We start from the raw sequence: 27,292 nt of genomic DNA on the forward strand, positions 1-27,292 counted from the left end.
TGCCCAGCCAGGCCTTTCCCTTCTACTTCACACCATGCATTAAGATGAGTGAAATGTTTTTATATGCAGGGAAATAGAAATGGAGACTATCATGCTGAGTGAAGTAAGCCAGGTTAAGAAAGATAAAGGTCACATGTTTTCTGTAATATGTAAATACACAATCTAAAAGATAAACATGTAAACACACAGAGAATCATATATAAATACATTTATAGAATATGTCTATATGTTTGGGAATTTTTGAGGGAATTAGTAGGATTAGGGAAGGATAAATAAATGTTATTTGGCATCTGTGCATGGCAATGATGACAAAGGAATCTCACCGAAATCCGTTGAATATTGAAAAGGAAGCTAGATGGGGAAAGGGAGAGTCAGGCCATCAGTATGATTAAAAATACTCAATATAAGTTTGTAAAATTTTATGGTGAAATTTCTTAAATACTATTGTTATGCAATTTAATTAAAATGAGATATAGGAATGCTAAACAACTATTATATGTGTGTTTTAATGGAAGTGAGAAGGACAGAGAGGGCAAAGGTGGGAAAACATGTTCAAAATAGGTAGTTTTTTAATGCATGTAAAAAATGACCAACAAAGCATGTTGACATTGATTTGAGAAAAGTCTGTAGATGTGTGAGAGTGATGGAGGAAATGAGTCTCATAAAGATACAAATCAAATCCTTGGAAGAATGTGTGCTAATCAAAAAGTGAGAAAAAATTACTACAGATTTATGTGCTATTTTTCTTATTTCATATGCTAGTACATCTTTTTTAATTTTGAGAGAAATAGATTTGGTTGTATATAAATGTCATAATTCTAATCTAGGAGTTAAGATTTTCTCCCCACTCCATCTGCACAACCATATATTCCGTTCCCAAAAGAATTCCATTGTCAGATATATATTGCTAGAACCTTTCCCATGCATGTACAAACTTCTATGTCCATAAGTATAAAATACATACATCAAATGTTACCAATTATATCATATATAGGTTGCTCTTCACTTGATAGAGCAACCTGTGGTTTTCACTCTATATGTCACTTTGTACTTAATCAGTCTATACATGATCAGTGGCCATTTCAATGGTTTTAAATTATTTTAGACACATGTCATTCCTGCTAATGTCTTTCCAGTAGTGAAGCATAAGAGTATCAGTGGAGCACAAGGAAAGTGGCTACACAGTTTCCCATTCCCTCCCCTCTCCTGCCATTCAAATTTGTGATAGTGACTGCCAAAGAAGTATGACTATAATTTTTTTTTTATAAAATGCAGGACCATCTGCCAAGTAAATAGTCCCTTTTAAGAGAATGTGAAAATCAGTGGGAGTTAACATTTGTGAGCATTAAATGTTGACATATGACTGAGTTTTCTAATACATAGTTAACTTTGTGTGTGTGTGTGTGTGTGTGTGTGTGTGTGTGTGTGTGTGTGTGTGTGTCTGTGCTTCTGTGTGTCTGTGTATCTCTGTGTATATGTATGTATTTTCTGGACCTGAGGGTGAAATCAGAGCCTGAGTGCTGTCCTGGAGCCTTTGTACTTGAACCATAGTTCCATTTCCTATTTTTAGTGTTTAACTTGAGATTAGTGTCTCAGGGACTTCCCTGCTTGTCCTGAGTTGGATCCTCACATCTCAGGCTCCTGAGTAATTAGGATTACAAGCTTGAGCCACAGATGTCTGGCCATTATCTCTCATTGGTTCTCAGAATGACATTTTTCTTTTTTTGCTGCAAAAACTGGCAGTGGCCACTTCATTGGCCCGGATAGAACAGGAGCATCTTCAGAGATTGTGTTTGGGGCCTAAGTGAATGTAAATAATATCTTCCCCACCAGCTAATATGTCCTCATCACTGTCTAAATAATTTCTTTTAGATATATTGTCTTATTATTGTACAAAATAATGGACTCCATTATATTTTCCTATTTTCATACTACTTATTTTCATAATATTCACTTTCATTACACTCTTTTGCCTGTCTCCCCCCATGGTTGCTTCTTGTTTTTACATTTTTCTCTCTCTCTCCCTCCCTCTCTCTTACTCTCGCTTTTTCTCTCCTTCCCTCTCTTTCTCTCTCTTTCTCTGCTTGCCTCTCTGCTAGTATTTGCTTTACACTTTCTACCTGCACTCCCCCTTTTAAGCAAAGCCTCAAGTTCTGGGTTTTTGCTTATTAATTGGAATTAAGAATTTTAGCCAGGCATCGGTGGCCCTCACCTGTAATCCTAGCTAGTCAAGGTGCTGAGATCAGAAGATTGCGCTTCAAAGCCAGCCTGGGCAGGCAAGTGCATGAGACTCTTATTTCTAAATAACCACCAGAAAACCAGAAATGGCTATGTGGCTCAAGTGGTAAGGTGCTTGCCTTGAGCTGAAGAGCTGAGGGGTAGTGCCCAGGCCCAGAGGTCAAGCTTCATGTCTTACCAAAAATAAAAGTGTTTCCATAGATTTTTCTTTCAAACCATGATAATAAATTACATTTGTTCATGTAGATAATATAGGAATTTAGTATTGTTGGGTTATTAACAACTACTTAAATTATTTTTGAAAAATCATAATGAACTATGCTTTATGAATCTCATCTTATTCTGAAATATTACAAAAACAGTAGAGTTCTTCTATAGGGTCCCAATGTAATAGGAAGCCCTGTTCTATATCAGAAGTATCTATCAACCATTTCTTTCTCCTGTATCTTATTTTACATCTATTCAATTATTATTTTTATTTGTCAATTATCTTTCAGTAGTTGTACAAAGGAGTTGCCATATAACAAAAGCAGTTTATGAATACAGTGCATATTGATTTGTGCCACACCTACAATAATCACACCCCCCTCTGACCCACCATTCCCTTATATTTCTTAGTTTTGCAGTATAGGCAATGAATTCCTTTTTAGCAAATTTAGTTTTATTTATTTATTTATTTATTTATTTATTTATTTATTTATTTATTTATTTATTTATTTATTTATTTATTTATTTATTTATTTATTTATTTATTTATTGTCAGGCATGGGGTTTGAACTCTGGGATTGGGCATTATCCCTCAGCTGTTGCACTCAAGATGAGCACTCTACCACTTGAGCCAGAGCGCCACTTCCTGTTTTTTAGTGGTTTATTGGAGATAAGGGTGACATGGAGTTTCCTGCCCGGGCTGGCTTTGAACTGAGACCCTCAGATCTCAGCTTCCTGTGTAGCTAAGATTACAGGCCTGAGTGGCCTGTGCCCAGCTGATTATAGTTATTTTAAAGAGGTTGTGTAGAGGGATTTCATTTGCATAAGTCAGATGAGAACATTTCCTTTCATACAACATCTTCTGTTCCCTCATTTTCTCCCAATGAGCTTGACTACATTCTGCCCCTTCCTCCCTTCATTCGTCTACCCTTTCCCCACCCTCTTTTTGATGTACCCCAATTTCTTGCATTAATATTCTCAGGCTTTGTCCTAGTCTTTCTAAAGATTATACTACTAGGGCCACATTGGCAGCAGCGATGGTGGAGCAGGAAGGCTCTCACAATGAAGCCCACAATCACATGCAAGTTAAGCTGCATGGAGAAAAGCGGCCAGTATGGGGCACACCAAATGTACTGGACCATCTTCTTCAGGTACATGTCCCAGAGCAAGCCCTCTGAGGCCCAAGAGCTCATGTGCTCAGGAGCATACTGCTGTTCTTCCCTCATGGCCAGCAAAACAGCACAGCAGAGCTGTCCATGCTGGTGTTGGAGTCCCTGAAATGGATGTAGATGGCAGAAATGGATGGAATGTCTGGCTAGGGTGTTCAGTTGATGGACCCCTTCTCCAGAGCCCTGAAGTGTTCCAGTTGGGGTTCCTGGAAATGGGGCCATCCTTAGCTCCTTCCATTTTGGGCCCTGACCCTGTGGAAAGAGCCGAACTACTGGGAATCTTGATACTACTTTCTACACTCCACAGACGGTGAGGGCTGTGCCAACATGCTGGTGGAGGACTCCACGGCCCACAGCTTCCATGGCAAGTGGACATACTTGTGGCTCAGGCAGTGCTGCAGTTTCTCTATTGGAAAACAAAACCAGGTCTGTGGTCTTCATCATGTATGCACAGAAGCAACATCCATCAAGCACGGGCCGCCCTCCATCCAATCCCTGCTCCACTTCATCTGATTTCTGCTGCTGGCCTTGGATGGCAGCAAGCTAACCACGTTCATGGTGCTGTGAGAGCAGTTCCAGCCCTCCCTGTGCAGGTACCCAATACATGACAAGTAGCTCGACAGGACAGAACAGGACAGGAGAGTTGTCCCTCAGGGTACATCCCAAGCTTTTGTCTTCCTATGGAGGCAGTTGGCCACGTCCTGGCCTCCCTTAGTTACTCTATCACCTACAATTTTTCTTAGTTATGCTCTATGTATTAAAAACTTCTTTAAAGACAAGTTATTCTGTTCATGGAGTTCATACTCACAGCTCTAAATACTGAGATGCCTAAAATATATCATTCTGCTTTGAGTAAATTCCCTCCAAAAGGTTTTCCAATTCAGAAGTTTATCTTTAATGGATTTTATAAAACCTTTCAAATGTTATACAAAAAAATAAGGACTAAGTAAATGAACGATCAAGTACTTAATGATTAGAAGACTCAATGTCCTGAAACAATTCTCCTTAACTGCTCAGTACATAGAGTATAATTCCAGACAAAATTCAGCCAGATATTTTTTACGAGAAACTTTTAAGAGGGCAAATAGTATTTCCTCACTTTCTAAGGAAATATTTTTGTAGAATCAAAATGATCTCTTCAAAGTTTTAGGAAAATCAATAATAAATTCATCAGTACCTAGAGTTTTATAGATTGCAATGCATTTAAATGTAAATTGAGAAAATTTGTGTAGATTCCATTTTTTTTCGTTCTTCCTTAAGTAGGTTTGATAGGTTTTATCTTTGAATAAATCATCTGAAGCTGTTTATTACTGTACTTTTAAATTTTATAACGGTAGGATTTCTGATAAAGTACTCATTTGTTTTGGTTATTGGCAACTGCTTTCTTCTCTGTTTTGTTATTTTGTATTTTGATCCGTCTTTTAAAATATATATCCATTTATTGATCTATTCAGACACAGCTTCTATTTTCATTGATTTTCTCTGCTGTGTTCAAAAGCAGGATTTTTTTGCCACTTAACGAAATGATTCTTAAATAGAAAAGCAAAAGAAGAATAGAATAGAAAAATAAGAGTATCAGTTCAAGCTTGTAATCCTATCTACTCAGTGGGCAAAGAGCTGAGGATTTTGTTTCAAAGCCAGCCAGGGGAGGAAAACCTGTGAGACTCCTATCTCCAACTAAACACCAAAAATGCTGAAAATGGAGTTTGTGGCTCAAGTAACAGAGCACTGAGCTAGAATTACATATGTGAATCCCCAGTGTCCTGGTAAGTTGTGTTTGTTTTTTTTTTTGAGGAGTGTAAATGTGTACAATTTTTAAGTCCTTAACGTAGCCCACTGCATGTAGTATGAAGTTACACATGGTCTGATCTACTGTCCATATGGTAATCACTGAGATTTAAAAGTCTGTCTTCCTGAACATTTTCCAATTTTCTTCTTTGACCATACATTTAGGTATCAGGGGTTTCCTATGGTCAATTTTCATTTAAGGAAAAAATCATTTCAGATTTCATTTAAAGTTTGAGACTGAGACTTGTACTTGGTGTTTGATGTTGTTGCTCTTTAGCTAGTACTTTACCAACTAAGCTATGACTTTAATCCATAATTTCAGGTTATTCAAAATGCTAGGAAAGGTAATAGTGATAATAATGCTATTAAGTCTTTCGCCCATCTAGATACCCACATTTGGTTTGTTTGGGTTCCTAGTTTATCAGTATATTTATATGTCATAATTTTGTTTTTGTTTTTGTGCTATTACTGGAGCTTGAAATCAGAAACTTGCCCTCTCCTTGAAACTGGACATTGTTAGCACACACTGGTAATTCTATCTACTCAGAGAACTGAGATCCAGGTTTAAATCCAGCCCAAGAAGGAAAGACCATGAGTTTCTTATCTCTAAATAATCCCCCAAATAAATTTGGAAGGGAATCTGTGGTTCAAGAGTAAAACACCGCCCTTGAGGGAAAATGCATAAGTGAGAAGGTAAGGTCTTGAGTTTAAACTCCAATATCAGCACTCAAAAACGTTGCTTTCCTTGAGCTTTATATTAAATTGCTCAGAAAATAATCAGCATTGTAGTAATGTTTAACATTACTATTACAATAATCAGTTATATTTATTGATGTTATTCCTTTATTTTCCTAAAGTTTACTGACACATTAATAGAAAGACAGTAATAGAAAGACAGGATTACTCTTTCACAAGTATTTATGGTAGTTGAATATATGGAACAGAGGTGCATACCAGGAGTTTGGACTGAAGAGAGATATTTGCAAGCTCTTCACATAAATAAATGATAGTTGAAGACCCTGTGGGCATGTATGAAATAAGCTAAAGAAACCAGTAAGGAAAGATAAGGCATGATTCTGGAAAGCAAACAATTTTGGAAGAATAGAAAACAAGAAAAGTATGTAGCTTTTGGTAAGAACTTTCTAACTCACCTACACAGTGAGCACATTTGATTCCTCATTTCTAGTAAAAGCCATTTTATTTTCATTAACAATGATCTATTTGTTCCATTATATAAATTTAACATATTATATATTTCCTAGTAGATTAATATTTATACTTTTTTTCCTTTATAGAAGAAGTCCTACATTGTAGACAAGGCTTACCTCAAATCCTTATTCTCTTGTGTCAGGTTCCTGAGTTTTGGCTGGAATTACCATGTGGTAGCATAGTACTATATCCACTTATATTATTTACATTTTGTACACTTGAAAATTAGTGTGAACAACTTTAAGCCATAGTATCTTCATGAATTTGAATAAATTTCTTTCAGAAAAATGTTATAAGTAGAGTTACTGAGTAAAGTCAAGTATGGTACACATACCTGTAATCCCAGTACGCAAGGGTATTGTAAGTTTAATAGCACCCTGAGCTTCACAGCAAGTCCTTGTCATCATCATCATCATCAACAACAACAACTGGTGGGCTTGGAAGAGAAAAAGTATTAAGTGACGTGATAGGAATATACAAAATTGTGTGTGTGTGTGTGTGTGTGTGTGTGTGTGTGTGTGTGTGTGTGTGTGTGTGTGTGTGTGTGTGTGTGTGTGTGTTGGCCCTAGGGCTTGAACTCAGGGCCTGGTCAATGTCCTGAGATTTATGCTCAAGTCTAGCACTCTACCATTTGAACCAAAGCTCCACCTCCAACCTTTTTAGAGGTCATTGGAGATGAGTCTCATCCAGTTTCCGGTCCAGGCTGACAAAGAACCTAGATCCTGAGGCCTCAACCTCTTTTATAAGTAGGATTATAGGTGTGAGCTTGTAGTAGGTGTTGTATTACTGTTAAGTAATATGGTAAACATCACGCCAGTTTTTACTCGCCCCAGCAGTGTTTGAGTGTTGCACACACACTTAAAACACAACCCACACCATGTTTGATGACATCCAGGTCTCATAATCCTGTGATATAACTATTGTTACCTATGAAGAATTTGAGGTCCAGAGACTTTAGTTAACTTTGAATCCACAGCTTGTATAGAGTGGAGCTTGTATGCAAGCTCAACTAGGTTTGTATATTTCAGAAAACATGGTATCAACATGTGTTCTAGGCAACATGTGTTCTAGCAAGTACTGCTCTTTACAGGTACTATTAAATTCCTCTTGTATGTATGACTCATTCCTCACCCTTTAAATATTTGCACCCCATCTCATAAGCTAGGGAAAGTACAAGTGATGAGAAGAGCCATTTTTGAAAGAGAAATTGATAATGGGGTTTGAAATTGGTATTGGATATTAATCTGATCTTCTTCCATTTCAGATTTGCCTCCAGCACTATATTTCTGTTTTTTTTTTAATTTTATATTATGATAAAGGTAATTTACACATAGATTATAGTCATATAAGTCAGGTATGAGTATATTTCTTTTTGGAAATGTCACCCCTTACCTTGCTCTCTTAGATTTTCTCTCATTGGTTTGGTTTTTATTAACATCTTCTTCTTCTTCTTCTTTTCTTCTTCTTCTTCTTCTTCTTCTTCTTCTTCTTCTTCTTCTTCTTCTTCTTCTTCTTCTTCTTCTTCTTCTTCTTCTTCTTCTTCTTCTTCTTCTTCTTCTTCTTCTTCTTCTTCTTCGTCTTCTTCTTCTTCTTCTTCTTCTTCTTCTTCTTCTTCTTCTTCTTCTTCTTCTTCTTCTTCTTCTTCTTCTTCTTCTTCTTCTTCTTCTTCTTCTTCTTCTTCTCCTCCTCCTCCTCCTCCTCCTCCTCCTCCTCCTCCTCCTCCTCCTCCTCCTCCTCCTCCTCCTCTTCCTCCTCCTTCTCCTTCTTTCTTCTTCTTCTTCTTCTTCTTCTTCTTCTTCTTCTTCTTCTTCTTCTTCTTCTTCTTCTTCTTCTTCTTCTTCTTCTTCTTCTTCTTCTTTTCCTTTTCCTCCTCCTCTTCCTCCTCCTCCTCCTCCTCCTCCTCCTCCTCCTCCTCCTCCTCCTCCTCCTCCTCCTCCTCCTCCTCCTCCTCCTTCTTCTTCTTATTACTGTGATGTAGAAGATTTGTTACATATGTTTGGTAATGACTACCTATTTTTGTCTTTGTTTTTGTTATAGTCATGAGGCTTGAACCCATGGCCTGGGCAGTGTTCCTGAGCCCTTTTGCTGAAGAATGGCATTGATATTGAGCCAAAGCTCTACTTCAATGAGTATATTTCTATTTGGACAATGTCACCCTTTCCCTGCGTCTCCTCCAGTTTTCCCCTCCTTCCCCAAAAACAAGTTTCATAGTGCACTTTCAACATAGTCTCAACTGAGTGCCACTGCTGCATTTGTTCATCCTTTGTCCCTCCATTGCTATGCCCCCTTTACATTCCCAAAGAGAGATAAATGAAAAAATGACAAAAATGAAAGAAAATAAAGAAAAAATATTATCTTTCTTCTGGTCCTTGGTCACTCGTTATTTTTGAGATAGGTTGTGTGTGTGTGTGTGTGTGTGTGTGTGTGTGTGTGTGTGTGTGTGTGTATAGTGGGGCTTGAACTCAGGGAGCTGACCTTTAGCTATTTTACTTATAGCTAACTCTCTACAACTTGAACCAAACATCCATTTCTGGATTTGAACAGTTAATTGGAGATAAAAGTTTCACAGATTTTCCTGCCTGCGGTAGCTTCAATCCACTTTCCACAGTTCTCATCCTTTTTTTTTTTTTTAATTGTATTTTATTTTATTTGAGAACATACTGTACAGGGGGGCTACAATTACATGGGCAGGATAATGCATACATTTCTTACCAAGCATTGCAGCCTCCTCCTTTGTTTACCCTTCACTTCCCTTCCCCGCCTCCTCCCTCCCCCCACCCAATTATACCCCCCTCCACCCCCCACACCGACATTGTAAAGCTGGTTTGACATGACATTTTGTACTTCTCATTGTTGCAACAGGTCCACCTGAGTCCTTAAATGACTTGTTTGTCCCCATCTCCTCCACATGTTATACTGACATCAAATATAGTGAAAGCGGGGGTTACACTGTGGGGGAGGGACATACAAAGCAACAAAGAAATAATCTTATAAATGCGTTAGAAACACATGCATGAAAGAAACGAAAACATTAAAATACATATTTAAGGGTTCATTTTCCTAACATCACATTATCTGACCTTTTCCGCTTGACTCATACCTATACTAGATATTGCAATTAAGGGAAACCATGGGACCTATGCTTCTTTGGGCCTGGCTTACTTCACTTAATATAATTTTTTCCAAACCTTTCCATTTCCTAACAAATGGGGAAATGTCATTCTTTCTGATGGAGGCATAGAATTCCATTGTGTATATATACCACATTTTCTTGATCCATTCATCTACTGAGGGGCATCTGGGTTGGTTTCATATCTTAGCTATGGTAAATAATGCTGCAATAAACATAGTTGTGCTGGTAGCTTTAGTGTGGTCTTGTTTGTAAACATTTGGGTAAATGCCCAAAAGTGGGATTGCTGGATCATAGGGGAGATCTATGTGAAGTCTTCTGAGGAACCTCCATACTGCTTTCCAAAGTGGTTGAACAAGTTTGCATTCCCACCAACAATGAAGTAAGGTTCCTTTCTGTCCACATCCCCTCCAGCATCTGTTGTTGTTAGAGTTCTTGATTTTTGCTGTTCTAACTGGAGTGAGGTGATATCTCAATGTTGTTTTGATTTGCATTTCTTTTATGGCTAGGGATGTTGAACATTTCTTCATGTGTCTATTGGCCATCCTTGTTTCTTCTTCAGAGAAGCTTCTCTTTAAGTCTTTCGCCCACTTATTTATTGGGCAGTTGATTCTTTGAGGATTTGTTGTTGGGTGGTTTAATTTTTTGAGTTCCAAGTATATTTTAGATATGAGACCCTTGTCCGTTGTATGGCTAGTAAAGATCTTCTCCCAATCGGTGGGCTTTCTATTGATCTTGCCAGCTATGTCATTTGCCCTGCAGAAGCTCTGCAATCTTATGCAATCCCATTTGTCCAACCTTTCTTTGATTTGTTGTGCTTCCGGGTCTCTATTCAGAAAATTTCGGCCTGAGCCAAGGAGACCTAGGGTTTCTCCTATTCCATCCTGTAATGTTTTCAGAGTGTCTGCTTTGAGTTCAAGGTCTTTGATCCATTTGGAGTTGATTCTGGTGCAGGGTGATATATAAGGATCTAGCTTTAGTTTTCTACATGTAGTTAACCAATTTTGCCAGCACCATTTACTGAAGAGGCTGTCTTTCTTCCATTCTATTGTTTTAGCTCCCTTATCGAAGATTAGATGGCTATAGGTCTGTAGGTTCATTTCTGGGTTTTCAATTCTATTCCATTGGTCCTGAGGTCTGTTCTTATGCCAATACCAAGCTGTTTTGATTACTATGGCTTTATAGTAGAGTTTGAAATTTGGTATTGATATTCCTCCAGCAGTGTTCTTTCCATTGAGGAGCGTTTTTGCTATTCGCGGTCTTTTATTGTTCCATATGAATTTTTGGATTGCCTCCTCTATTTCCTTGAAGAATGAGGGTGGAATTTTGATAGGTATCGCGTTGAATTTGTAGATAGCCTTGGGAAGTATTGCCATTTTCACGATGTTAATCATGCCAATCCAGGAGCATGGGAGGTTTTGCCATTTTTTAAGTTCGGTGTTGATTTCCTTTTTCAAGATTTTAAAGTTTTCATCATAGAGGTCCTTCACTTCTTTGGTTAAGTTAATTCCTAGGTATTTTATTTTTTGTGGGGCTATTACAAATGGAGTTGCTTTCCTAATTTCAGCCACACTTTTCTCATTGTTGGCATATAGAAAAGCCATTGATTTTTGGGGGTTAATTTTATAACCTGCTACTTTGCCAAAGTTTTGAATCAGCTTGAGTAGTTTGGGAGTGGAGTCTATGGGATTCTTTAAATACAAGATCATGTCATCTGCAAAGAGGGAGAGTTTTATTTCTTCTTTCCCTATTTGGATCCCCTTTATGTCTGCATCTTGTCTTATTGCTGTAGCTAGGCATTCTAATACTAGATTGAAGAGAAGTGGAGAGAGTGGGCATCCTTGTCTTGTTCCTGAGTTAAGAGGAAATGGCTTTAGTTTTTCACCATTGAGTATAATGCTGGCTGTAGGTTTGTCATATATAGCCTTTATTGTATTGAGGAATGTTCCATGGATTCCTAATTTTTCCAGAACCTTCATCATAAAAGGGTGTTGGATCTTGTCAAATGCTTTTTCTGCATCTATTGAGATAACCATGTGGTTCTTATTCTTGCTCCTGTTGATGTGATGAATAATATTAATTGATTTGCGTATATTGAACCAGCTTTGCATCCCTGAAATGAATCCTGTTTGATCATGGTGTATGATTTTTTGGATGAATTGTTGAAGTCGATTGGCCAAAATTTTGTTGAGAAGTTTTGCATCAATGTTCATCAAAGAAATGGGTCTATAGTTCTCTTTCTTTGATGAGTCCCTGCCTGGTTTTGGGATGAGGGTTATGATGGCTTCATAGAATGTATTCGGTAGTGAGCTTTCTCTTTCAATTTCATTGAAGAGTTGGAGGAGTATTGGTGTGAGCTCTGCTTTGAAGGCCTTGTAAAATTCCGCTGTAAAACCATCTGGTCCTGGACTTTTCTTAGCTGGGAGGTCTCTTATTGCTGTTTCTATTTCGATGCTTGATATGGGCCTGTTAAGCTGGTTTAACTCATCTTGGTTTAGTTTTGGCATGTCAATATTTGCTACGAAAAGGTCCATTTCTGTCAAGTTCTCAAACTTATTAGCATAAAGTTTTGAGAAGTATTCCCTTATAATGTTCTGAATCTTGGTTGTTTCCGTGGTGATGTTTCCATTCCCATCTCTGAGTTTATTAATTTGGGTGTGTTCTATCCTTTTTCTGATAAGGTTTGCTAAGGGTCTGTCAATTTTGTTAAGTTTTTCAAAGAACCAACTCTTTGTTTTGTTGATTCTTTCTATAGTTTTTTTGGATTCTAATTCATTTAATTCTGATTTAATTTTGATTATTTCTTTCCGTCTACTGGATTGGGGTTTATCTTGCTGCTCTTTTTCAAGGAGGTTTAGATGTGTCATTAAATTGTTAGTTTCCGATCTCTCCAATTTGTTGATGTAGGAGCTCAGAGCTATAAACTTGCCTCTGAGTACTGCCTTTGCTGTGTCCCAGAGGAGCTGGTAATTTGTGTGTTCATTTTTGTTGAATAGCATGAACATTTGAATTTCCTTTCTAATCTCTTCCATGATCCACTCATGATTCAGCAGTGTGTTGTTCAGCCTCCATGTGATACCGGACTTTCTTTGGTGGCTTTTGGTGTTGAGATCTAATTTTATTCCCTTGTGGTCAGAGAGAATGCAAGGTATAACTTCAATGTTTCTGAATTTAGACAAGTTTGCTTTGTGGCCTAAAATGTGGTCTATTTTAGAAAACGTTCCATGTGCTGCTGAGAAGAACGTGTATTCTGTTGCTGCTGGGTGAAATGTTCGGTAAATGTCTGTTAAATCTAGTTGATCTATGCAGCTGTTTAGATCTGCGGTTTCTCTGTTGAGTTTTTTCCGAGTTGATCTATCTAGTGGGGAGAGTGGTGTGTTAAAATCCCCAACAATTAATGTCTTTGTATCTATATGGGATTTGAGGGAAAGTAGTGTTTCTTTGATAAATTTGGGTGCTCCATTGTTTGGCGAATAGATATTTAGAATTGTAATATCCTCCTGAAGGAGAGATCCTTTAATTAGTATGTAGCGACCTTCTTTATCTCTTCTCACGACTTTTAGTTTGAAGTCTATTTTATCTGATATTAGGATTGCAACTCCCGCCTCTTTATGAGGGCCGTTTGCTTGGTAGATTTTGTTCCAGCCTTTAACTTTGAAAATATGTTTGTTTTTACGGGCAAGATGTGACTCCTGCAGGCAGCAGATAGAGGGGTCTTGTTTTTTAATCCAACTAGACAGTCTATGTCGCTTAATTGGAGAGTTCAGTCCGTTAACGTTAAGAGATAGGACTGAGAGGTATTTGAGGGTTCCTGCCATGTTATCCACCTTCTTGGGGGCTGTGAAAACTGGGTTCTTCCTAAGGTTCTTGGATTCTCAGTTTGGGTGCAGTTTCTTGGCCTTTGTTGCGTTCTTGTTGGTTTTCTATGTGTAGGACATCTTTAAGAATCTTTTGCAAGGCTGGTTTGGTGGAGATGTATTGTTTCAATTTTTCTTTGCTATGGAAGGTTTTTATTTGGCCTTCAGTTAGGAAGGAGAGTTTAGCTGGGTACAGTATTCTTGGTTGATAGTTGTTTGTTTTTAGGGCATGGCATACGTCATTCCAGGCTCTTCTTGCTTTGATTGTCTCTGCTGAGAAATCTGAGGTAATTCTAATTGGTTTCCCTTTATAGGTGATTAACCTTTTCTCCTTGACAGCTTTAAGGATCTTTTCCTTGGTCTGGGTTGATCCTGTGTGGATTATAATGTGACGGTGGGATGTCCTATTCTGGTCTGGTCTATTTGGGGTTCTAAAAGCTTCTTGTATCTGAATAGGCCTATCTTTTTGTATGTTTGGGAAGTTCTCTGCTAGGATCCTGTTAAACAAATTTCCTAGACCATTAACTTCTGTTTCTAGGTGCTCCTCTACACCCATTATCCTTAGATTGGGCCTTCTGATGGTGTCTTCCAGGTGTTGGATAGACCTATCATATTTCTTGGACTTGTCTTGGATGGTTGTATGTTCTTTCTCTATAATATCAAGGCTGTCTTCAATCCCTGAGATTCGATCTTCTGCATGGTCTAACCTGCTGTCGAGACTCTCTACTTTGTTTTTTATCTCTTTTCCTTCTAATTGGTCAGCTTTGATGGTTTCAAGTTCTTTGTTGAAGCTCTGTTTTAGGTCTTGTATGATTTTCTTTACTTCCTTAATTTGGTGTTCAGTGTTTGTTCTGAAATCACTTAGTTGATTGGTTATGGTTTCTTTGGACTCCCATTCCTTCTGTTGGGTTCCATTCAGCATTCCCTTTGTGGTCTCCCTGACTTCCTTCAGCTCTTTGTTAATGGATTCCATGAATGTCTTTAGTGATCTTTGTGTATTCTCTACCTGGTCTCTTAATTCGTGAATTACTCTTTGATTAGTTTCCTCCCTTCTGTGGGATTCCTGCAGTTCTCTTTGAGTGATCTCTGCCTGCTCACGCCATTCCTCCCTTTCTCTTTGAGTATTCTCAAGTTGTTCACGCAAATCCTGTATCAGTTTTTGAGAAGCTTCCTCACGCTTATGATATTCCTGTATAAACTTCTGGGATGCCTCCTCTCTCTCCCTATCACGCTCATACAGAGTCCTTTGTACATTGTCAAACTTCTCATTTATCATGTTTGCTATTAGTGTTTGTAGAGCTATTTGGGAACTCTCCTCTGGATTATTCTTTATCTGTTCTAATCCCTGATTATCAAGGTTGGGAATTGAGATACCCGAATTTGCCATTTTTCTTGTGTTTTTTCGGCTTACTCGGCCCATTTGAGATAAAGATTGCACCAGTTTTGTGCTAGAACACTATCTTAAGGCAACCATCAACCAAAGTTTGCATTTGTACAGTCAATAGTTTACAGATACAATCTAGTTCAACAGATACATCTATTCAACATCAAACAACTATATGTTAAAGGACTTCGAACCGCAGAAAAGAATTTGGAAAACCAGAAATTATTAGGATTAGGGAGAGATGTGGGTAAAAAATAGGAGTAGATTGGTGTGGGGAGGCACAGGGAGAGTTAACTATGTCCTAATCACAGTGCAGGAAATGAGTTGGGTAGGATGCAAGTAGAGAGAGAGAGAGAAAGAAGAGACGGAAAGGGGAATAAAGAGAGACCAGAAAAATAATAGAAACGTAAAAATTAATGTTATTATAGAGGTTAAAAGACCGTCTATTTAGAGTGGAATGTGAATATGTTCAGAGAAGGGGAGGGACATAGCGGAGATGTGAAAAGCTTTGAGGATGGGAACGGGAGAAGAAAAGATCAGAAGTTCAGTAGAGCTAGATAAAAAACAAAAAGATAATTAAGAAAGAAAGAAAAAGAGAAAGAAGACAAGAAAAGAAAGGAAAACTCTTATTCACGTATTCCTAAAATAAAAATTATAAGATAAGAAAAAAAAAAAAGGCTACTGGAAAACAATTATTTTTTCAGAAGAGGCAAAAATTAAAGATTAATAAAAGTTTTAGAAGGGAAAAAAATTTATATATATATATATATAAGGTAACAAAAAACAAAAAACAAGCAAAAAAAAGAAAAGAAGAAGAAGAAAAAAAAAAAAAGAAAAAAAAAAGTCTTTTGATTTTTTTTTTTTGGGGGGGGAGGAGTGGGAAGAATCCTGTATCTCCCTTTTGTCTGCAACCAGTCTCTTGTTGGAGTCTCTGGTCAGGTTGAGGTCCTGTGGCTTGATTGGTTTCTTAAGTCGGTTGGTTGGAAGAGGCAGAAAAATGCTCTGCTTTACCCAAGATTTTGAGATCCCCCTCCCAGGTTAGTTTTCTGGGAGGGTGGTCTGCTTTGAGAGTCACAAAAGAGGGGGATGTGGTGATGAGGCTAGGTTCTGGGTAGAGTTGAGGCCTTTCAATAAACAGTAGCTTTTCCCTGGGGCTATTTTGTGATAAAGCTCACAGCGCCCAGCCTGGAGCCATTCTCAGGGTTTCTGTTTTTCAATTGATTGTCGAGGCTGCTAGAGGGAGGGGCAGCCTCTGGCTCTGGTTACCCAGTGAAGTAAGGCACTCCGATGGCTGGCGCCTGAGCTGGGTGGCTTTTCCCTGGATGGAGCTGAGTCTGGCAGGTCACTTCGCCGTTAAGTTCTTGTGACCTGCTAAATGACTCATTTTATTCCAAGGCCTGAGCTGGAGCTAGCAGCTCCTCCGAGCTTTGTCGGTATCCAAGATGGAGATCACCGGTGCTGGGGGGGGAGGGGTGGCCTTCCCTCCTCTGCTCCCTGAGGAGTGAGGATGTCAGGCTTGTACTCACGCCGAGTCTTGGATCCTGGGTCGTCTCTGGTCTGCAAACAGCAGGATGAAGATGTTCGCTCCTTGTCGGTTCTTGTTGGTGTTGGGTAGAATCCGCTCGTCCGCTGTGTCTGGCTCCTTCGTTCCCGACTCTCTGTGTCTCAGGTATGTCTCCGCGGCGGTGGTCGCCGCTGCCGCGGCCCCGCCGCCGGAGCGGCAGCTGCTGCGTTTCCTTGGCTTCCCCTCTCTTGTCTAACTCTCTGTCCTGTGATGACACACTTGGTGTGATTCTCTGGCTTAGGACTGTTCACTGGAACTCTAAAACTCCTTTCTATGCGAGAGCTTGTTCAGATTCCAGCTTCTCCTCCGCCATCTTCCCGGAACTCCTCTCATCCTTCTTAATAGCCACAGTTGAAGCTAGATGTGAGCCACTGGTGATGCTTGGCCTACCTTATTTTTATTAAGTAGTTGAAATGTAAAATAAAGTTGCAGCAGTATTACAAAAGAATCAATTTAACTTACACAGCTTCTTTAAGTTTTAATAATTTGTCACATATGATATATACGGAACAACAGTTTTTGTAAATGCCCCTGAAATTTGGTTTTCATCTGGGATTTTTCCTCAACATGAACTTGATTTTATAACTTTTTATCTAATAAATATTGATGAAAACATGTCCAGAGGGCATTAATTATCTTTTCTTGGCTTTCATTATGAAATGGTGCAAGGTAACGCGTCATGATAAATTTGTGTGCCGGACCCTGATGATATATTCACATTCTTAGTCAGAAGGCATTAGTGCCTGTTACAAATCACCTAGATCTGACAAAACCCTATCTCAGGTCTTGTTACCACATTCCTCTATGTCGTTCTCTTAGAGAGCAATTCCGAGTTTCCAGTGATCATGACAGAGCCGTCCTGGACCCTCTCAGGACCCACCAAGAACACCACTCATGTGTGTCACCTAAAGAGTGATGGGAGACTGGTGTCTGCTTCCTATGATAGAAAACAACACAGGATCTGTTACGTCCTTAAACTGTCCTCAGTCCTGAGGATTCCTCAATGAGCATTGAAACTTAAGAATTAAGGAGACATTAAACTTTCTCTTCCTTCTGCCAGTTTCTGCTGCTGTCATCTTCTGTGGAAAGAAATAATCTGAGCTCTAGAAGCCATTTTGCTTATTCTAGGCCCTTAGAGTAAGTCTGGCTTTTATACTTAGACATTAAGATATGTAGTGATAAAAAATAGCAAACAACATTTTTCCTATTCTATTTATTACTCAAATAGGAGTTTGAGAAAGTGACTTCTAATTAAGTGCTTCATACTAATAAGAGTTATTGGTAGAATTTGAAAACATATTTGAGTAAGTTCCTCAGTGAGCTGTGCAGAAGAAACCACAGCAAGTGTGCTGGGTCCTCCAGTCTAACCTCTTGACCAGGAAGGAGCACCTCCCTGCTAGGCCTCCAAATTGAAAAAAGAATACTGCTTATATCTCAGATTACATGCCAAAGCTAGATACCAAAGAAAGATAAGGATAAGTGGTTAGTTTGACTTTGGAACAATGCAGATGGCAAAGAGAGTTCTAAGTGAACAGAAACAAAAAGAAATTTTCTTTTGTTCATATAGTACAATAAAAAGAGCTTTTCTTATTATCACTAAATTGTGGTTATTTGTACTTAGTACTAGCTTCTTGAAACTCCTAAAACACTCTTTCACATGAACTCAGAAGTTCCAATGGTATCAGCTTGACATTTGATGGGAAAAATTCATTTTTACACTAAAAATATTTTATTGTAAAGATGCTGTACAGAGGGGTTATATTTACACGAATAAGTTACATTTCTCATTGAAAATTGTTTCCCACTCTATTGTTTTTCTCTGTCTATCCCTTCCCTCCACTCCTTCCTCCCCCCATGTCCCCCAGGTTGTTGTAAAGATCATTCCCGCTTTAATGTAACCTATTATTGTTGCACTGGGTCATCTTTCAGCATTTTGTTATTTCCCTTCCCTTTCCTCAAATACATGCATATATAGGATGGAGGGTACCAGAATCAAAGACAAGAATTGCCAGGGATAAAACTAATTTGAAAAGAAAAATGAAATAAAGTAAAAAGAAAGAACTAGTTACTGTACATTGGCTATATCAAGGTTGACAACTAAACAAAATAAGACCTGCTGTTTCAATATCTTCGTGTTCATTTCAATTAGCATCATTTTGTATGATCACACATATGTTTATAGTACTTCAGCTATTATAATCCTCTGTCAGGACTAACAGGATAATACTAATTGCAAATAAGGGAAATCATAGAGCCTATGTTTCTTTGGGCCTGGCTTACTTCACTTAATATGATTTTTTCCAAGTCTATCAATTTTCTTATGAAAGGGACAATATCATTCTTTCTTACAGAAGCATAAAATTGTGTAAATATACCACATTTTCTTGATCCATTCATCTATTGTGAGGCAACTGGGTTGGTTCCATATCTTATTTATGGTAAACAATGCTGCAATGAACATAGTTGTGCTGGTAGCTTATTGTGCTCTATTTTGAAATCATTTGGGTGATGGCCAAGAAGTGGGATAGTTGGATCTTACGGGAGTTCTATGTTTAGTCTTTTTAGGAACCTCCATACTGCCTTCCATTCCCACCAACAGTGTAGTAGTGTTCATATTTAGCCACATCCTGGTCAACATCTGCTATTATTTGTTCTCTTGAAAATGGCTATTCTAACTGGGGTGAGGTGGAATCAATGTGGTTTTGATTTGCATTTCTTTTATGACCAATGATGCTGAGCATCTCCCTTCTCCTTTCTAGAGGCTACACAATTACAGATTTCTAGTGTCTCACCAGAGGCATAGAAACTTGTAATGCTGTGTGTGATTTTAGTTTTACATTCACTTCCTTGGAGCTTACACTGACTCCTATAACTTATAATAAAGGTTTATACTATTTCACTTACTGAAAAATAAGTAATTTTCAAAAACGTAGAAAAAAATCTCTTGGTCAGGGGTTCCAGATGTTTATTGGGAAATTTTTATTTCGTTGCTTGTTTGTTATATCACTTAAGCACACGTTGAATTTTTGGTTTTCCAACCAAATCTTCAACAACCAAAAGCTATGTTGCCTTATTGGATTTCACTTCATAAGTTAGCATAAAATTGACATATTTTTGGTTTGGTCTTTCAGGGATTTTTGGCTTATGGAGTGTTAGTGGGCCAGTACACAGGCTTGGACTGAGGGTCTGGAAATCTTGCTTAGATTATTTTACTCAATGCTATCACTGTGCCACTTGAACCACATCTCCACTTCTTGCTTCTTAATTGAAGATAAGTATCTTGAGGAGTTATTTGCTTAGGTTGGCATCAAACTGTGATCCTCAGATCCCACCCTCCTGAGCAGCGGATTAGAAGAATGAGCCAGACCCTGGATATATTGTGCTCCCTATGTAACCTAATCAAGGGCACAGAATTCTGAAGCATATGTGTATGGTTATATATTTCAAAATTAGATGGCAAAATATAGACCTTTGTGTGTGTGTGTGTGTGTGTGTGTGTGTGTGTGTGTGTGTGTGTGTGTGTGATAAATGTGCAGAGGGATATGAGGATGAATCTGATTTTGAGGAAGATTTCACCTAGAGCTTTTCACAGATTGGGCTACGCTGTACAGAATGCTTGAGACTAAAAGTGAGGTAAATGCTGTCATCATCCCATTCTCCTACATCCCTTGCTAATATATTTATAACCTGTGATGTTGTCATGGTTACTTTTTGTGTATGAGAGCCAGTACTGGGCTTGAATTCAGGGCCTGGATGTCCCTTAGCTTTGTATGCAATGCTAGCACTCTGGCATTTGAAGCACAGCTCATCTTTTTGCCTTTACTGGTAAATTGAAGGTAAGAGTCTTTTATTCTCATGTTGGCTTTGAACTCAGTTCCTCATATCTCAGGGTTCTGAGCAGCTAGTTTTACAGGCCTGAGTTCCAGTGCCTAGCATTTCATTACTACTTTTACAAGCTGCATGCTCACACACATACTTTGCATTACAAAATCTCACTGCTCAGGATATGTGACAAGAAGTGAGGAAAGATGGTTGAGTGGATAAGTTACCAAATGGGCTTCTACCCCCATTAACATCATTCTGGTCGTTAACTTACCCTTCAGTCAGTGAGAACATATTTCCCCTTTCATTCTGAATTTTTCAAAAGGAAATCAGTGAAATGTTTTAGTTATATCTTTCAAAGATTATCTCCCAATCAGGAGATATTATTTGAATGTATTTGATAATATTTCAGATTGGGTTGGTCTTGTGTGTCGGAATGTGGGCAGAGACCGTCCAGCCAGCTGGGCATCAGGCACAGAGCTGATGCTTCCTGTCTGCTGGTTGCAGAGAGGAAGGTTTTCTTCCTGGCCAAGCTTTCAATTGATATCCTTTCATCTTTGACTTCTAATTACCTAGCATAACAAGCATGAACCATCACCAATAGGCTCATTTTAGAAGTATTAGTAGCTTTTCATTCATTGCTTTTTTCCAGGAAGTTTGATCTGGGCATCCTGGTTGTACCTCATAAGGTTATTTTTATGATACACGTTGCCTCTGCCATTTCTGAAATTCATTTCCTCAGTATTAGATAAATGAATTTGATCTAAAGCCAATAGTATTTTCCTTCCAAGATGCTAGGTACCTTATTTCAATCTCTTATCCTTTGGCAAAGCAATCAGGATGTTTGTGTAAAACCCTAATTCTTGAAAGAATTATAGTTATAAGGTATCATGTGCAAACTTTCATATAGTATCTTTTTTAATGTTTTTATTGTAAAAATACTGTACAGAGGGGTTACATTTACATGAGCAAAATAATGAGTATATTTCCTATCAAGCATTGTTACCTCCTCCTTTGTTTTTCCCCTACCATCCCTTCCCTCCCACCTCCAGAAGTACACTCCCTCCTCTCGCCTTCCTTCCTGCCTAAATTGTAAAGTAAGTTTTTCAACATAGTGTCTTTTACACCTCATTGTTACAGGGGGTCAAGCTGTATCCATTGTTAAGCATTTGGATTTTTCCCCTCTCCTCCCAAAGCTAGAGAAATATATATAGAAGATGCATGGCACCGACATCAAATGCAGTGAAAACAGGGATTATATTGTGGCGGAGCAACATATAAAGAAACAAAAATTCACATAACTAATGTAACAAGATTGGGTGGAAAAATGATGATGGTAGAATTAATTTGATAACTCTTCTATAGTTTTTAATAGTTAAGGCTTTTTAACTCAAAGGAGGATTAAAACACACAAAATAGAGGAATATAGTTACTACTCATTTGATGTGTGTGGAAAGATAATCAGAATTGTGATGATTAATAAAAATATATGTTCAAATTTCCAGTGGCAGTAAATGGTGCTGGCAAAATTGGTTAACTACATGTAGAAAACTTAAGCTAGATCCTTATATATCACCCTGCACCAGAATCAACTCCAAATGGATCAAAGACCTTGAACTCAAAGCAAACACTCTGAAAACATTACAGGATGGAATAGGAGAAACCCTAGGTCTCCTTGGCTCAGGCCGAAATTTTCTGAATAGAGACCCAGAAACACAACAAATGAAAGAAAGGTTGGACAAATGGGATTGCATAAAGTTGCAGAGCTTCTGCAGGGCAAATGACATAGCTAGCAAGATCAATAGAAAGCCCACCGATTGGGAGAAGATCTTTACTAGCCATAAAACGGACAAGGGTCTCATATCTAAAATATACTTGGAACTCAAAAAATTAAACGCCCCAACAACAAATCCTCAAAGAAACAACTGCCCAATAAAAAAGTGGGCGAAAGACTTAAAGAGAAGCTTCTCTGAAGAAGAAAGAAGGATGGCCAATAGACACATGAAGAAATGTTCAACATCCCTAGCCATAAAAGAAATGCAAATCAAAACAACATTGAGCTATCACCTCACTCCAGTTAGAACGGCAAAAACCAAGAACTCTAACAACAACAGATGCTGGAGGGGATGTGGACAGAAAGGAACTTTACTTCATTGTTGGTGGGAATGTAAACTTGTTCAACTACTTTGGAAAACAGTATGGAGGTTCCTCAAAAGACTTCACATAGAACTCCCTATGACCCAGCAATCCCACTTTTGGGCATTTACCCAAATGTTTACAAACAAGACCACACTAAAGCTACCAGCACAACTATGTTTATTGCAGCATTATTTACCATAGCTAAGATATGGAACCAACCCAGATGCCCCTCAGTAGATGAATGGATCAAGAAAATATGGTATATATACACAATGGAATTCTATGCCTCCATCAGAAAGAATGACATTTCCCCATTTGTTAGGAAATGGAAAGGCTTGGAAAAAATTATATTAAGTGAAGTAAGCCAGGCCCAAAGAAGCATAGGTCCCATGGTTTCCCTTATTTGCAATATCTAGTATAGGTATGAGTCAAGCAGAAAAGGTCAGATAATGTGATGTTAGGAAAATGAACCCTTAAATATGTATTTTAATGTTTTCATTTCTTTCATACATATGTTTCTAACGCATTTATAAGATTATTTCTTTGTTGCTTTGTATGTCCCTCCCCCACAGTGTAACCCCCGCTTTCACTATATTTGATGTCAGTATAACATGTGGAGGAGATGGGGGCAAACAAGTCGTTTAAGGATTCAGGTGGACCTGTTGCAACAATGAGAAGTACAAAATGTCATGTCAAAACCAGCTTTACAATGTCGGTGTGGGGGGGAGGGGGGTATAATTGGGTGGGGGGAGGGGGAGGCTGGGAAGGGAGGTGAAGGGTAAACAAAGGAGGAGGCTGCAATGCTTGGTAAGAAATGTATGCATTATCCTGCCAATGTAATTGTAGCCCCTCTGTACAGTATGTTCTCAAATAAAATAAAATAATATTAAAAAAAATAAGAGACCTCATAAAAAAAAAAAGAAAATGTGGTATATATACACAATGGAATTCTATGCCTCCATCAGAAAGAATGACATTGCACCATTTGTTAGGAAATGGAAAAACTTGGAAAAAATTATATTAAGTGAAGTAAGCCAGGCCCAAAGAAACATAGGTCCCATGGTTTCTCTTATTTGTAATATCTAGTATATGTATGAGTCAAGCGGAAAAGGTCAGATAATGTGATGTCAGGAAAATGAACCCTTAGATGTGTATTTTAATGTTTTTTTCTTCCATGCATGTGTTTCTAACGCATTTATAAGATTATCTCTTTGTTACTTTGTATGTCCCTCCCCCACAGTATAACCCCTGCTTTCACTATATTTGATGTCAGTATAACTTGTGGAGGAGATGGGGAAAAACCAGTTGTTTAAGGATACAGGTGGACCTGTTGCAACAATGAGAAGTACAAGTTGTCATGTCCAAAACGAGCTTTACAACGTCGGTGTGGGGGGGGGAGGGAGGGGAGGAAGGAGAAGGATTGGGATGGGGGGAGGGGGGAGGCTGGGAAAGGATGTGAAGGGTAAACAAAGGAGGAGGCTGCAATGCTTGGTAAGAAATGTACTCATTATCCTGCCCATGTAATTGTAACTCCTCTGTACACTATGTTCACAAATAAAATTAAATTAAATTAAAAAAAAATTTCCAGTGGCAGACTGGTATGCTAAATGGGAGCAGACATTGGTGATGCCAGGGGTTTGAAAGCGGATAATGAAGCAGAATATCAGAGGAGAGCATTTGCTAAGGATATAATTTCCAAAGGTCATACCAAATATATGGAACTAAAATGCTAAGTGATGATCTACTGAGCACTAAATTTTATTTGTTGGATTCTTTGTTTTATGTATTCCAGGGATTAGAACCTTGGGCTTGGGTACTGTTCCTTAGTTTTTGTTTCTCAAGGCTAGTGCTCTACCAGTTGTTTCACATGTTATTTTGGGTGGTTAATTGGAGAACAGTCTTTCCAAATTAACTCTTTGGGCTTGCTTCAAACATGATCTTCAGGTATCAGCCTCCTGAGTAGCAAGCATTCCAGTTGTGAGTCACCAGAGCCCGGCTAGAGTCACATTTTAAAAGTATTCTCTCGGTGAATCATATGTGTCTAGCTCCTATTTGAGCACTTTGGTTCCAGGGGTCATGTCAGATTTAGAATAACATGAGAATTTTTCATTTTGTAACCCGCAGCATCCAATATCTATCTAATTTATTCTTATCTTCATTTCTGATCTTTTTTTCTTCATTGTAGCTTTCCATTCTTACTTCACAAGCAAGCATGTCAGTGCTGTTTTCCTTTTCTGAAGCAAGTCACGTCCATTCCCATTAATTGGGGATGTACTTACTGTTCTTACTGCCTGCAGTACCTGCTTCTAGATAATTGCATGGATGATGGCTTTCAAGCTAACTATCTCCTTCTCAGGGATGTCTCCTCGCATCCCCACTTTGAAGTTGTTGCCACAAAACGACCAATGTCATGTCTCTGATTTATAGAAATTATCATTATGACTTCTGGTTTTCTTTTCAGCAAGAAATTGCTAAGGAGAGATCCACGTTCACTTCTGTTTCGCCAACATCTGTAATAATGCCTGGTCCTTAGTGCTCAGGAACCTTACTTGGAGATCATCCTTCTCCAGCTCAATTTATGCTAGTTTCTGGTCAAGCCAGCTCTTCAAGTTGAAGTCTGGTGGCTAGCATTCTTTGTGCCTTTCTGTGTCGCTGAGTCCACTTCAGGGCAAGATCAGTGCCTGACACCTATTTCCTGCTATGGAAAGATGGCTGTGGCATCATAGAAGTTATGGCTATTGTTTTGTGAAGCTGCGTGAGGACACACATCCCCACAGAAATTCACCAAGCCAAGTGTGTCCCATGCCCAGAAGTGCATTCTACAACTCAGCAACCAAATTATCACCCACTCCCTGATGAATTCTATATTTCCATTTCCTTAAAAAGAAAGAAAAATTCAAAACATGCCTTTGATGATTTGTCATTGAATTACTGAAGCAGAGTATACAATTTTGTGTATTTGTAAGTCTTTCTCCATCTCTCTTGAGCCATTGACATATTTCTATGTGTTTGAAGCTTGGAAGGTAAAATGAGGTTTAATTCAGCATAGTCAGAAACACTTTTGGAGGGAATGCAAACTTTCAATATGATGTTCTACAGATGTCCATCTTGGCACAGGAACTGAGTATACTGTCATAAGATAAGAGGCTTGTTCTGATTTCTACTGACTTTCCTCTGGGTGCAGGGAGTGTGATCCCACTGCATGTGTGTCTCTTTGTTACACTGGAGGGCCCAGGACTCCTCTCAAAATCTAATGCGATGGGGGTAAGAGAGACTAAACCTCAGAACCCAGCTTCCCACATCACTAGGATTATAGACCTGAGACTCCTATACTCAACTCATAGCTGCTTTTTCATACATAGTGTACTAAGTTTCATTCTATTCACTTCATAGACAGATATGAAAATATGTGTATATATTTATTCATCTATTTATAATCAGTATTATATCTAGAATCAAAAAATATATTCATATAATTATAATCAAAGTTATATTACCACTTTCCCCAATAATGATTTACACTAGATTTGTGAAAAATATACTCAAGACTGAAAGTGATAAATGCCTTTGTAGTATGAAAAATCATATTCATTCTTATACATCATATAATATACTATAAAAATATAAAGAATATAACAAATATTTGCATATAACTGATTTAATAGTGGATTTTTTTCCTTCCTGATTTTGTCTTTGTCCATCTATGTAAGCCTTCTTTCTTCTATTGATGATGGCTTTTACTTTCCAATATAGGTGTTTACTATGTATTTTGTCAAATATTTTCAGCCCTAAGTACATTTTGGATATTATTGGAGCCAAATTTTTCTTCAATATTTCCCAAAGCACAATAAATATGTATACAGACTTGAATTCACTGTTGGAAGAGAGTCCCATATACCATTATAAACATTGTAGCATTTGTCACAATTGACAGAACTGCTTTCTAAGGACATCTGATCTGCTATGTCCTAGAGCTTTTGGAGCCACCTTATCACCTCATTCAGGCATGGCCTGGCTTCCTTGCCACTGCCTGTGCATTTAACAGTCCCCTTTATATCCATAAGTCTCTCTTGTACAGCCCCTCTTACTCTGTGTTTTCCCACAAACAAAACAAGTGCATGGTGCTTTAGATTGTAGGTTGAAAAAAACCACATTTAGGATTCACGAATTGTATAACATAATATAAACATTGGCATTTTAATAACGTTAGAAAAATAAATAGAATGAACATTTTACAACTATAAGGACAAAAAGAAAAAGAAAAATTTTCCCAGGAAGAGGTGAAGGAATCTCGAAATCTAGATTGGCCTCTAAGTTGCCTTCAGGCAGCAATTCTGCCTCAGAGTCCTCAAAGAGATCTACTTCCTCATAAAAGATAGAATTTTTTCCTGAGTCGTGGGAGGGAGAGATTATAATTTCTCAATTGGATATTGGATCCCCTGCAGCAGGACAGATTATTCTGGATATTCTGTGAGGACAGATTCCCTTTCCTCAACTGAAACTAGATTTTGGACCTCACTTATTGGTTTTCCTAAACATAGACTGGGTTATTTTCCATTGGCACACATTTATCCTGCACTCCAAAAAGAAAAGGTATGTACATATGACCAAATAAGTGAAATGAACCACAAGATAGGGACATAAGTGTTTTTTTCTTTCTTTCTCTTGTTTCTAACGTATTTACAATATATCATGTGATTTTTTTGTTCTTTGTATGTTCCTCCCCCATGGTATAACCCCTGTTTTCACTGTATGTAATGTCGATGCCATGCATATTTTATATAT

The 27,292-nt window shown here is 38.2% G+C and overlaps 1 pseudogene; it reads left to right on the plus strand.

The window, feature by feature from the left end:
• The first annotated feature begins 3,507 nt into the window (after positions 1-3,507).
• The window catches only part of LOC138818505 (Golgi to ER traffic protein 4 homolog pseudogene), a 37,833-nt pseudogene continuing 14,048 nt past the window's right edge, over positions 3,508-27,292 (plus strand).

The sequence above is a fragment of the Dipodomys merriami genome, unplaced genomic scaffold (genome assembly GCF_024711535.1).
Source record: "Dipodomys merriami isolate MVZ:Mamm:240054 unplaced genomic scaffold, mDipMer1.0.p SCAF_77, whole genome shotgun sequence".
Classification (NCBI taxonomy): domain Eukaryota; kingdom Metazoa; phylum Chordata; class Mammalia; order Rodentia; family Heteromyidae; genus Dipodomys; species Dipodomys merriami.